At 43.2% G+C, this 13974-nt stretch overlaps 1 protein-coding gene and 1 non-coding gene across 3 annotated transcripts in view; both read right to left on the bottom strand.

The window, feature by feature from the left end:
* astn1 (astrotactin 1) overlaps window positions 1-13974 on the bottom strand; it is a 1605092-nt gene that overhangs the window by 1478839 nt on the left and 112279 nt on the right. The window lies entirely within an intron of this gene.
* Window positions 10341-10446, bottom strand: LOC144598420 (U6 spliceosomal RNA). The gene has a single exon (XR_013547864.1). It is a non-coding gene; the product is annotated as a U6 spliceosomal RNA (small nuclear RNA).

Raw genomic sequence — 13974 nt, 5'->3', positions numbered from 1 at the left:
TGCCACACCAGCAAGTTCAGGATCAGCTACTTTCCTCCAACCATTCGGTTCTTGATTAGGTTCTTAGTCTGACCTTTAGAGATATACTTTAGACTTTAGAGATCTAGCACGGAAACAGGCCCTTCGCCCACTGAGTCCGCGCTAACCAGCAATCACCCCGTACACCAACACTATCCTACACACACTAGAGACAATTCACAATTTTTACCGAAGCCAACTAACCTACAAACCTGTAGTGGAGCGTCTTTACAGACTGAACCCGTAGTCAGGATTGAACCCGGGTCTCCGTGTGTAAGGCAGCAAATCTACCGCTCCGCCACTGTGCCAACCTGTGACCTCAACAGTGGAACACTATGGATCACCTCTTGCACTAACATGGACTTGCTTTCTAAATTGTTAAGTTTTGCACTAATGTCTTCATTACTTTTGCACAAACTTTCTCTTTTCACTCTGTAATTTATGCTTTTTGTGTGTGTTGTCTGAGTCTAGGTGCCTGTGGTGTTGTTGCTGCAAGTACGGTTTTCATTGCATTTATGCCTCATGGTACTTGTGTATGTGGCAATAAACACAACCCAACTCTCTCTCTTTCTCTCTTTCTCTCTCCCCCCAAGTTGCTGTGCAGTCTCAATAAAGGAAGATGTAGCGGAGTTATTGGAAAAGCTTAAGGCTACAGATCAGTTGGTCCAGATGGGATACAATCTAAGTTACGGAGATAAAAATGGGTGAAAATTGTGCAGGCACTGACAATGAATGCCAAACATTTGTGGATAATAGGATGCCGCAAGAGGACTGGAGAATTGCAAATATTACATTCTTGTTCAAAACAAAACATAAGATTAAAACCAATTATTGTAGGCCAGTCAATTTAATCTCAGCAGTAGGCAAACACTTAGAAACGATTATTAAGGAAGAATTAGTAGTCTTCTCGGCAAGTGCAGATTGATGAGGGAAAGGCAGAATGGAGTTACTAAATTGTGCTTTACAATATTGATCACGTTTTTGATACAGTGGTGTAGCAGGTCAATGAGGAAAATGTAGTTGCTGTGATGTATGTGTACTTCCACAACTCACTTCTGCTGTGATGTCAGTTTATGGCACTCGGCTGGATCTTCCCAGATCTGGAATGCACTGTCAGAGCTTATAGTGGAGGCAGAGTCATTTGATGCTTTCTAAAAGGAGTTGGTTAAATCTTAAGGCACAGGGAAAGGCTGGGTTGCTCCATTTGGAACTAAGATGGACCTGAGAGGCCAAATGGACTCCTTCGCTATAAGCTTCCATAATTCTGTGATGTTAATTGTCCACCTAGATTTCTCAACTTAAAACCGATCATGAGAAGAAAACTTTAAGAATTAGAAATATGTTTAATGCAAAAATAAGTGATTGTTCCAGTCTGGTAATGCATTATTCATTAAAATAATTGTTACTCCATTCACTTATTTCAACTGGGAATTAATTATTCACAGAGCTGTCATTATGTATTTTTTTAATCAAGTTTGCAGATTGAAATTATTCATGTTGTCAATTATTAATTTGGTTGTGCCAGTCAGTTCATTAATTGTTTGAATCAATCAATTACTAAGTCAATTTATCTGGTAATGCAGTGATCACATTACATTTCTTTCTGGGTCCGATCAATCTGAGGGTTAGGAGTTCGGAAACAATTTCAATATTTACCAAAGGAATATTTCCTCCCACTTTCCAAAGACATGCAGGTTAATTGGCTTCTGCAAAATTGTCCCTAATGTGTAGGATGCAAAAGTGGGACAACATAGTGTATGGGTGGTTGATGATTGGTGTGGACTCAGTGGACCAAGGGGCTTGTTTCTGCGCTGTATGTCTAAACTCTAAACTCTAAAACTTTAGCAAGCTGTGATCACAGTATCAGGGACAAAAAGTGAATGATTATTCACCTTTACACAAAAACAAAATGGAATCTCTCACCTCGTTGAGTTTTTTGTTCTCCTCCAGGAACAATAGACATTGGGAGTGGGCCCTGTGCCAAAAGGGTTGGTTGAATACTTGGGTGTTGAAGTAGATTTTGATCAAATCCTTCATAGAGGACCATGACCAGTTGTACTGCTGAGAGTTTGGGAATGTACCCGTGAAATTCTTCACATTAAACTAATGGGTAAATTCACCAGCTCAAGGACCGGAAAGTCCCAGCCTCAATACTTGGTCCATGTTGACTTGTTCAGTGGAGATACAAAGAACTGCAGAATGCTGGAACCTTGAGCAAAACACAAAGTGCTGCAGTAACTCTGCAGGTCAGGTAGCAACTGTGGAAGGAATGGATACGCAATGTTTTGGGTCGGAAATCCTTCTTCAGGGCTGAAGAAAGGTCCCAACCTGAATTGTCATCTATACATTCCTTCCACAGATGCTGCCTGACCCGCAGAGTTAGTGCAGCACTTTGTGTTTTGTTTGAGTTATCCAACCTCAGGCCAAAGCAGAATTGAGATGTTATATTTTTTCACTGGATCCTGGCTCAAGGTCTAGTGACCATATAGTACAATATTATACTAAAGTACAGTCACTATAGTACTATAGTTATCAGGTAACTGACCAATAGAGAGCAGTTCTGAGTTACCATCTACCTCATTGGAGACCCTCAGACTATTGTTAATCAGACTATACTGGGCATCCTCTTTCACTAAATGTTATTCCCTTTAACTGTGGACCGCTTGATTGTAATCATGTATAGTCTTTCTGGTGACTGGAAAGCATGCAACAAAAACTCTTTTCACTGTGACGATAAACTAAAACTAAGCTATAACTTAGATTTTGCCCTGAATTACAATGTGTTAATTTAATTTCATATATTTTTGTTTTGAGATTAGTTCTGGCAGCTAGCTCTCTCCCACTTCCCCTATATAAAATGGCCATTGTGCCTCTACTTGTAATGATACCATGGTTGACTGGTCCCAATTTCTCACCTGACTGATTTCATCCAAGACGGATGTGAACATAAGAAAAAGCAGCCTTCTTGGAGGCAGCTACTCCTTTAATAAAGGATGAGTTAGTATGCATATTAGATTCGTTTTTCTAGCCCCACGACTTCATCAGCCTGCTTAAAACTGACCTGGGATCTGTAGATGTGCATAGTGTTTACATTCTAAATTCTGTCAGTCGCAGAGCAGTTAAATTTAATCCATTTGCTCCTTCATTTAAAGTGGGATTCAGGGAACAGACACAGGAGCACAAAAACATAGGAGCAGGAATAGACCAGCCAGCCCTCAAGCTATCCCCACCAGTCAAAATGACCATGGCTGATCTATGCTGGCCTCAACTCTTCATTACCGCTCCTTCCTCATAACACTCTGGCCCTAAATCTTTCAGCTCTTAAAACCATCTAATATATATGTTTGCTATTTGGCGTAAAATATTAAGAAGCATGTTTCCTCGCCCTGAGAATGCCAGAGTTAAACATCTCATTCAGCAAGGTTGCATTGAGACACGCTTGCATGTACACGGAGCTATATCAAACTGGCCCAATGGCCCAGTGAGGTGTGGTTTCAGGCACAGGTCAGCTGGCTTTCCCGAGGACTTCATTGACTCCATTTACACCTCACGCTGCCTCGGTAAGGCCACCAGCATAATCAAGGACAAGTGGCACCCTGGCCACTACCTCTTCTCCCCTCTCCCATTGGGCAAAAGATATAGAAGTGTGAAAACGCACACCTTCAGATTCAGGGACAAATTTTTCCCAGCTGTTATCAGGCAACTGAACCATCCCACCAACAAATAGAGAGCAGTCCTGAACTACTCTCTTTGGAGACTCTAGGACTATCTTTGATCGGACTTTACTGGCTTTATCTTGCACTGAATGTTATTCATGTTATTCCCTTTATCATGTATCTGTGCACGGTGAATGTCTTGACTGAAATCATGTACTGTCTTTCCACTGAGTGGTTAGTATGCAACAAAATGAGTACAGGAGCAAAGAGGTCCTTCTGCAGTTGTACAGGGCCCTAGTGAGACCACACCTGGAGTACAGTGTGCAGTTTTGGTCTCCCGATTTTTTGGAAGGACATTCTTGCTATTGAGGGAGTGCAACGTTGGTTCACTAGGTTAATTCCCGGAATGGCGGGACTGTCGTATATTGAAAGACTGGAGTGACTGGGCTTGTATATACTGGAATTTAGAAGGATGAGAGGGGATCTTATTGAAACATATAAGATTATTAAGGGATTGGACACGCTAGAGGCAGGAAACATGTTCCCAATGTTGGGGGAGTCCAGAACCAGGGGCCACAGTTTAAGAATAAGGAGTAGGCCATTTAGAACGGAGATGAGGAAAAACCTTTTCACTCAGAGAGTTGCAAATCTGTGGAATTCTCTGCCTCAGAAGGCAGTGGAGGCCAATTCTCTGGATGCTTTCAAGAGAGAGTTAGATAGAGCTCTTAATGATAGCGGAGTCAGGGGTTATGGGGAGAGGACAGGAACGGGGTACTGATTGTGGATGATCAGCCATGATCACATTGAATGGTATTGCTGACTCAAAGGGCTGAATAGCCTACTCCTGCACCTATTGTCTATTGTCTATTGTCTATTAAAATCTTTTCACAATACCTCGGTACACGTGACAATAAACTAAAATCAAACTCAGCTAGACTTAGTGAAGAAGCAAAAGCAATGGGTTACTAAAGATGCTGCATAGGGGTGCAGTGGTAGAGTTGCTGCTTTACAGCGCTAGAGATCCAGGATCAATTCTCACTATGGGTGCTGTCTGTACGGAGTTTGTACGTTCTCCCCATGAGCACATGGGATTTCATCGGGTGATCTTGATTCCTCCCACACTACAAAGACTTACTGGTTTGTTGGTTAATTAGCTTTGGTAAACTTGTAAATTGTCCCGAGTGTGTGGGATTGTGCTAGTTTACGGGGTGATTGCTTGTCGGCACAGTCTCGGGAGGCGGAAGGGCCTGTTTCCGCGCTGTATCTCTGGTCTAAAGGGCAACAGTGTGTGTGAACTCAGCACTGCATCTCTGGCACTGGCCCTGTTGTCACATGTCAGCTAACCCATCCAGAGTCTTGCTGCCCATGTTGAGATGGTTGGTGACTGAAACCGGAGCTACTCAAAAGTTTCTTCCTAAACTCTGAGGAGTCTCCCACAAGAAACCAAAGTGTCACAGAGTGAGGAGTGATCTTATAGAGGTGTACAAGATCATGAGAGGAATAGATCGGGTAAATGCACAGTTTTTTGCCCAGAATAGGTGAATCGGAAACAGGAGGATTTGGGTTCAAGGTGAGGGGGCAAAGATTTTATAGTAATCTGAGGGGTAACCTTTTTGCAAAGGATGGTGGGTGTATGGAACGAGCAGTGGGAAGAGGTAGTTGAGGCTGGGAATATCATAACATTTAAGAGACATTTGGACAGATACATGGATAGGATAGGTTTAGAGGGATATGGGCCAAGCACAGGCAGGTGGGACTAGTGTAGATGGGACATGTTGGTCATTGTGGGCAAGTTGGGCTGAAGGGCCTGTTTCCACATCTTATGACTCTATGACTCTCATTGAAGCAACCAGAAATTGCCCCTTTGGCCCAGCATACGGACCATCAATTATACGAATCCTTCTTTAAAGCCGTTTTATTCTCCCCACATTCCCATCAACTTCTTCCAAATTCCACCACTCACTTACACATTAGGGGAAATTTACAGTGGCCAATTAAGCTCCCAACACACATTTCCCTGGGATGTGGGGGGAAACCGGAGCACCTGGAAAAAACCCAACCGTTTTAGTTTAGTTTTAATTATTGTCACATGTATCGAGGTAGAGTAAGGCTATTCTTGATTACAATCGAGCCATCCGGAGTGTACAGATACATGATAAAGAGAATAATGTTTAGTGCAAGATAAGGTCCAGTAAAGTCCGATTAAAGATAGTCCGAGGGTTTCCAATGAAGTATATAGTAACTCAGGACCACACTCTAGTTGTTGTTCGGGTGGTTCAGTTAGAAACATAGAAACGGAGAAAATAGGTGCAGGAGGAGGACATTTGGCCCTTCGAGCCAGCACCGCCAATCATTGTGGTCATGGCTGATTATCCACAATCAGTAACCTGTGCCTGCCTTCTCCCCATATCCCTTGATTCCACTAGCCCCTAGAGCTCCATCTAACTCTTTTTTAAATTCATCCAGTGAATTGGTGCCCACTGCCTTCTGTGGCAGAGAATTCCACAAATTCACAACTCTCTGGGTGAAAAAGTTTCTTCTCGCCTCAGTTTTAAATGGCCTCCCCTTTATTCTTAGACTGTGCCCGATAACAGCTGGGAAGAAACTGTCTCTGAATCTGGAAGTGTGCGTTTTCGCACTTCTGTGCCTCTTGCCTGATGGGAGAGAGGAGAAGAGGGAGTGACCAGATGAAACTCATCCTTGATTATGCTGGAGGCCCTGCCGAGGTAGTGTGAAGCGTAGATGGAGTCAATAGAAGGGAGGTTGGTTTGTGTATGGTCTGGGCTGCGTCCACGATTCTCACAATTCTCTGCAACAACCTTGCAGTCTTGGATGGAGCCGTTCCCAAACCCTGCTGTGATGCGTCCGGATACAATGCTTTCCACGGTGCACCGGTTACAGAGAGGACATGCAAACTCCATACACACGACATTGGACATGAGGACTGAACCCGTCGATGTGATGTGAGGAAGCGGCACTATGTGTCAGTATCGGCAACGGGACTGGTGCTGAACAGGGAAAGGAAAATGCAATACAGTTAAATGCTGAAAGGAAATTAATTGACTTCTGTATGAAGAAAGGCATGTTTTTCGAATGAAGGACATGAGTAAACTCCCTTCTGTAGTTCTAGATACCAAATGAAGTGTTCAGTAGATCCTGAGGTATTCTAAGGTCACCCATCATCAGCCGCAATGTAATTCATTATCCATGCCAACAACAGATGCAACCTTAGATTTCCAAGGTCATGTTGAACTGCCAAAAAACAGGCACATTGACACAAATCCAATCCAACAACCTGAAACGTCACTCATCCTCTTTCTCCAGAGATGCTGCCTGTCCCACTGAGTTACTCCAGCACTTTGTGTCTATCTTCGGTGTAGACCAGCATCTGCAGTTCCATCCTAAACAACTGTTCCAGATTCTGATTTAAGGAGTAGGTAAAGAATGACAATAGTCATGGCTTTTCAGGGGATATTGGGAGGGAAGTTCCAGATAAAAAGAAATGGATTTAGAGTTGGTCATAAAGCAAGCACTGAGAATAATGTGAAAAAAACAGCTTTGTGAGTCAACCTTGCTATTCTTCATCAAAGGAAATTGCATAAATTAAAGTGCGTCCACATTAGATTGATGGATGTTAGGAATTAAGATCAGAATTTTACTGTTGTCATGAAAATATCAAGATGATTAAAGGCAAACTCAGGCTCATGAAGCTAAGCAATACACATTTAATTGCTTTCACTGAATTAAGATCTTCCACTGTATAAATTAGTTGATAACCTATTCTCATTAATCAATTCCTACAAACCGAGGGAACCATATTACGGATTCCCCTCTGCCTAATAAAATTCCAATAGTAAGAAAGACATCAGATTTTTGGACAATTTAAAACCCAATCGTGTTTTTAAAGACACAAATTATATGAATTCACAAACGGAAGAGATCAATTAATAGATGGAAGGCAGCCATCGTATAAAACAATAACATTTAAGTTGTTCTTTTAAAAGGTGTAGCATTTTGGTTAGAACAGCAAAAAAGAGGGTGGCATGATGGTGCAGCGGTAGAGTTGCTGCCTGACAGTGGCAGAGACACGGGTTCGATCCTGACCACAGGTGCTGGCTGTACGGAGTTTGTACATTCTCCCTGTGACCACGTGGTTTTTCTCCAAGTTCCACATTTTCCTCCCACATTCCAATGACGTGCAGGTTTGTAAGTTAATTGGCTTTTGCAAAAGTGTCTCTCATGTGCAGGATGGAAGTCGAGCATGGGTAATCGCTGGTAGGCCTACACTCGCTGGGCCGAAGGACCTGTTTCCACGCAGTATGTCTAGCTAAGAACACGATGGAGGTAGCAGTGGTGGTATCCCAAATGCTGCTGGCCTTAGTGGGTAGAGCTGTTTTATGCACCACGGAGGGAGTTACACACCCATGGAGAGGAACCTCAGTGATTCTGCTTCCAGTAAGCATGTAAACCGGTGGAATGCAATGACACAACAAGAAGCCTTTGGGTCAATTAAATCAAAAGCCACAAGGGTAGCATTTTCACCTCTGCAGCTATTTAGTTTAGTTTAGAGATACAGTTGCGAAAACAGGCCCTTCGGCCCACCGGATCCACACCGATTAGCGATCCCCGCATATTAACACTATCCTGCACACACTAGGGACAATTTTACAGTTACCAAGCCAATTACCTACATACCTGTATGTCTTTGGAGTGTGGACGGAAACCGAAGATCTTGGAGAAAACTCATGCAGGTCATGGGGAGAACGTACAAACTCCATACAGACAGCACCCATAGTCGGGATCGAACTTGGGTCTCTGGCGCTACAAGTGCTGTAAGGCAGCGACTCTACTGCTGCACCACCTGTTGTTTGAACAACACCCCCTGTTGTTTTAACATTTCACTGCATCACTCTGACACTGGATGCCATCTGCTTGCTCTGCAATGGTAGCCGAGACCTCAGCCATCAAATACCGCATGACAGAGCAAGTGAATTGACGGAGATGGAGTGGTGGTCAACCTGTGGTGCTTCACACCTGACACAAGCTTTCAGGCATCCCTACCAGTGGGGAGGCATACCACATGTTATACCACATGTCCTCTTGTGGATGTCTACCAGTTTTCATTGTAGGCTGTTTCTTCAAAATGCTCATTTGAGACCTTTGGAGCAGAACTTGTGTGCACTGGAAAGAGCACTGGATAAGGGCCTGGGTAGAGTGGATGTGGAAAGGATGTTTCTACTAGTGAGAGTCGAGGACCAGAGGACACAACCTCAGAATTAAAAAGTCCGTGTCTTTGGAAAGGAGATGAGGAGGAATATCTTTAGTCAGAGGGTGGTGAATCTGGAATTCATTGTCACAGATCGCTGTGGAGGGCAAGTCACTGGGTATTTTTAAAGTGGAGATGAACAGTTTATTGATTTGTAAGGGGGTCAAAGGAAATGGGGGGAAGGGGTTGAGAGGGAAAGATGGATCAACCATGGTTGAATGGTGTAGATTCGATGGGCCGAATAACCTAATTCTGCTCCTATGACTTATGAACACGAAAATGTTGAACTCTTGAAAATGTTGATTTCTAGCTGGAGGCCACATCTTAGTTACCGACAAATGGTGCAAGATCTGAGTCGGTGTCTGTGTGTGTACGATTGTGTGACAGGGCATATCCCAAAAGTGGAACTAGTTCCTTAACCTACCTTTTGGATAGCAAAAAAAGCAGTTTAGTGTCAATGGGCTAGTGAGAGAGAATGGGTTTAAATAAATAGGCATATGGGATTGTTCTTAGAGTTAGTACCAACTCAATGCACCAAATGGCAGCATGGCAAGGCTTGATACGTCAGATATCCTCCTCTGTTAACCTTCCAATTGTTTCATTCTGTACATTAAAGAAGTGATAGTCCACCACTACATTGATCCCAACCCACATATACAGCACTATCCAATTTCTCTCCCACACATCTTCCCCGAGAATGAAAAAAATCAAGTTCAGGCCTTTGTCTTATCCCAATTATCTTGTTCCATTGTTCATGCATTTTCAGAAATGTGGACCAAAAAGCCATGTGTAATGCAGTAATGGCTCTGCCATTATCCATGTGGGAGGCACTGCAAACCAATGGGGCTAGCGTGCAGTTTGAAGAGAGGACTCATTCGGCATCAGATCTGAATCACAACTGAAGAAATGCTCTGCCGTGCATCAAAAGCGTAATCATCCCTGATTGCAACTTGCAAACAATGCACAGCCTTTTTTCAGGGCTTTGTTTCAGGTGCTCCTGTCACCAGCCAGATGGGGGAGCAGCAATGAACATTCAAACATCTGGAAACTCAGTGGTGATCTTTAGACTTTAGAACTTCAGCGCGGAAACAGGCCCTTCTGCCCACCAAGTTCATGCCGACCAGTGATCACTCCAGTACACCTGCACTATCCTAAACGTTTGGCAAAATTTACCATTTTTACCAAAGCCAAATAACCTACAAACCTGCACATCTTTGGATTGTGGAAGGAAACCAGAGCACCCGGCAGAATCCCAAGTGGTCACAGGGAGAACGTACAAACTCCGTACAGACAGCACCCATAGTCAGGATCAAACCCGGGCCTCTGGCGCTGTAAGGCAGCAGCTCTCCCACTGCGCTACTGTGCCATCCTGATTGTGTCGATGCGTTCATGATATATATATATATATATATTTCTTTCACAGATCTGCTTGTTATCCTTCCACCGAGGCCATGCTAATCTTCTCTGTACTTTCCAATTTTAGTGTACTGTATGTGCTGCTGAACAGATAGAATATAATAAAACCCGCAACGCTATCAATGCAAGTTCAGCTTTGGGCGCCAAGTAATGAAATCCAATCTATACTAGGGACAATATATGCATGAAGGGCACTGCCTCAGGGAGATATAGACCGCTAAATCAAATTCACTTCTGCTGATGATATATTTTGTCCATAAATAGGAATATTTGTCTTTGGGCTTGAGCTATTTAAATATTTAAACTTCTAAATGGAGCCGGATCCATTGCTTTGAGAGGCAATGATGATTATTGTTCGATGATAAAGCACCAGAAATGTAGTAAGGGTTTTAAATGTTATTCAATTATCATTTTAACATAATCAGAGCTAATTACTGAATGGTTAATGGTCAGTGCAGTTTCCTGGAGATTTTGCCGACTGAATCTTGGAAAGGAGTACATTGCTAGGGAACAATGAATGATATTATATATTAGAAAGGAAGTGGAGTGAATATCTTCCACTTACTACAATGTATAATCCAGACTGAATCTTACTCAGTGATTTCTGCAACATTCTGAACCACTGAGTCCAAAGCAGATTCTTCTTATGTTGAGTAAGACACCAAGTGAAGTGCAAGTCCCTTGCTTCTACTTCTTATATAACGTGCCTTCAATCAAAGCGATATCTCATGGAAACCTACCTAATAATGACGGGCTTAGACAGAGTGAATGTGGAGAGGATGCTTCTATTCGTGGGAGTCCAGGAACTGAGGGCACAGCCTCAGAGTTAAAAGGACATACCTTTAGAATGGAGATGAGGAGGAATTTCTTTAGCCAGAAGGTGGATGATCTGTGGAATTCATTTTAAAGCGGACATTGTTAGGTTCTTGATCAGTAAGATTACGGAGAGAAGGTCGGAGAAAGGGGTTTGGAGGGAAAAGTAGATCAGCCATGATCGAATGGTGAAGCAGTCATGATGGGTGGAATGGCCCAATTCTGACCCAATGTCTTGATCTTATGATAAAGCTTCACACTGTATATAAGAACAATGATGTATCTACTGGAAGCAATGATATCGGTTCATAGGAAAACAATTCAATTCTCATTAAAAGGAGTATCTAATGGAGCAAAGGTAAAGAAGGTGGGCTTGTAACCTTTAGATACTGTAGCTATCAGGAATGTTATCCATTTTTGGTTGAACTGTATTCCTTGTGTAAAGCTGTGTGCAAGCACAGGATCGTGGAATGGTTTCTGCGCAAAAGGAAAACATTCAGCCCATCATGTCTGCATCAGATCTCTACCTGGACAATTCATTAACTCAAGTCAGATACAAAATGCTGGAATAACTCAGCGAGTCAGGCAGCTTCTATGGGGAAGAAGAATAGGTGATACTTAGGGTCGGAAACCTTCGTAATACTTTCCAATCCGAAATGTCACCTATTCTTTTTCTCCAGGGACTCGTCGAGTTACTCCAGCATTTGGTGTCTATCTTTGGTATAAACCAGCATCTGCAGTTCCTGCCTATTCTTTAGTCAAGTCTCCGGCTCTTTGCCCTTGACCTTGAGAAGTTATCCAATTTGCTCCTGGAGGCCACAACAGGACCTGCTTCCACCGCATCTGCAGGCAGCTCTCTCCAGGTTTCAATCACAACTCAGAGAATTCCACCGGCTCACCACCGCATTATGCGAAGAAGCCTCTCCTCGTCTCAAGCCTGCATCCTGAGATGGATTGCTTGTTCTAGTCTCCTCCAGGAACCATCCAACCCACACCCAGACTGTCCAGATCAGTCAGACTTTTGTCTGGTTCAACTCCATAAAACGATTTCCCTCATGCTCATCTTAATTCTCTCCCCCTTTGCTTTATTCTGGTGACCGCCAAATGCACACAGGTAACGGCGCAAAGGGTTTAGTTCATGTTTTGGTTTAGTTTAGTTTATTGTCATGTGTACCGAAGTACAGTGGAAAGCATTTTTGTTGCGTGCTAACCAGTCAGCGAAAGACGATACACGATTACAATCGAGCCGTCCACAGTGTACAGATGCAGGACAAAGGGAATAACGTTTAGTGTAAGATAAAGTCCAGTAAAGTCCAATTAAAGATAGTCCAAACATCTCCAATGAGGTAGGAGGTAGGAGGTAGGTTAGGACCACTCTCTAGCTGGTGCTGGGATGGTACAGTTGCCTGATAACAGCTGGGATGAAACTGTCTCCGAGTCTGGAGGTGTGCATTTTCAAACTTCTGTCATTCTTGCCTGGTGAGAGAGGGGAGAAAAGGGAGTATCCAGGGAGAGATTCGTCCTTCATTATGCCTGTGGCTGTGCCAACGACCTCTCGAAGGAGACACTCTGGTGCAGATAGGGTTAAGAGTCCTGAACGTGCCTGGAGTACAGGCATGATCCATGTGGTTTATCATAGCTGCTGCTCACCTTTACCAATAACCTTGTGGGACTAATGGGAGGACGACTAAAATGCCTTGCAACAACACAAGCAACAACAATATTCTTTCGTATATCCTAAAGTGTTTCACATTTATTTGTTACTTTTGCCTACAATAACACACATATGTAGTTCCAAATTAAATTTCCAAAGTGATGCATTTTGAGATAATTTGGGAAAATGTAAATGTCATATGGAAGATAAGCAACACTTTTTTTTGCCCTTTATCATAAGTAGATGTTCCACCAGCATAAATTTCCAATGCTGTTTATTCATACGTTCTGCACTAATATTTCTCACTTTCCCCTTTGCCTTAATTGTACCCTGATTCATAGACTTTGAGCCACGTTCTGAAGGCACGTGACTCTCTTTATTCATGTTTTAACACTATGGACCTCCTCCCCTTCTTGATTAACTGGATCTCTCCATGAAGAGCAAAGTGACACAAGGTTGTTCCACCCAGCCTTGCTCAACAAATTAGCTTCAACTTTGTTTTAGACTTTACAGTTTAGAGATACCATGTGGAAACAGGCCCTTCGGTCCACCAAATCCATGCCAACCAGCGATCATAAGGTCATAAGTCATGTGATAGGAGAATTAGGCTATTCGCCCCATCAAGTCTTCTCCACCATCTTTCTAGCTTTCTAACCTTTGAGGGAGTACAGAGAAGGTTCACCAGATTGATCCCTGGGATGGCAGGACTTTCATATGAAGAAAGGCTGGATAGACTAGGCTTATACTCGCTGGAATTTAGAAGACTGAGTCGGGATCTTATAGAAACATATAAAATTCTTAAGGGGTTGGACAGGCTAGATGCAGGAAGATTGTTCCCGATGTTGGGGAAGTCCAGAACCAGGGGTCACAGCTTAAGGATAAGGGGGAAGTCTTTTAGGACCGAGATGAGAAAACATTTCTTCACACAGAGAGTGGTGAATCTGTGGAATTCTCTGCCACAGAAGGTAGTTGAGGCCAGTTCATTGGCTATATTTAAGAGGGAGTTAGATGTGGCCCTTGTGGCTAAAGGGATCAGGGGGTATGGAGAGAAGGCAGATACAGGTTACTGAGCTGGATGATCAGCCATGATCATATTGAATGGCGGTGCAGGCTCGAAGGGCCGAATGGCCTACTCCTGCACCTATTTTCTA

The sequence above is a fragment of the Rhinoraja longicauda genome, chromosome 11 (assembly GCF_053455715.1).
Source record: "Rhinoraja longicauda isolate Sanriku21f chromosome 11, sRhiLon1.1, whole genome shotgun sequence".
NCBI classification, from domain to species: Eukaryota; Metazoa; Chordata; class Chondrichthyes; order Rajiformes; family Arhynchobatidae; genus Rhinoraja; species Rhinoraja longicauda.
The sequence above is the reverse complement of the archived record's forward strand: the minus strand, read 5'-3'. Positions and strand labels throughout refer to the sequence as shown.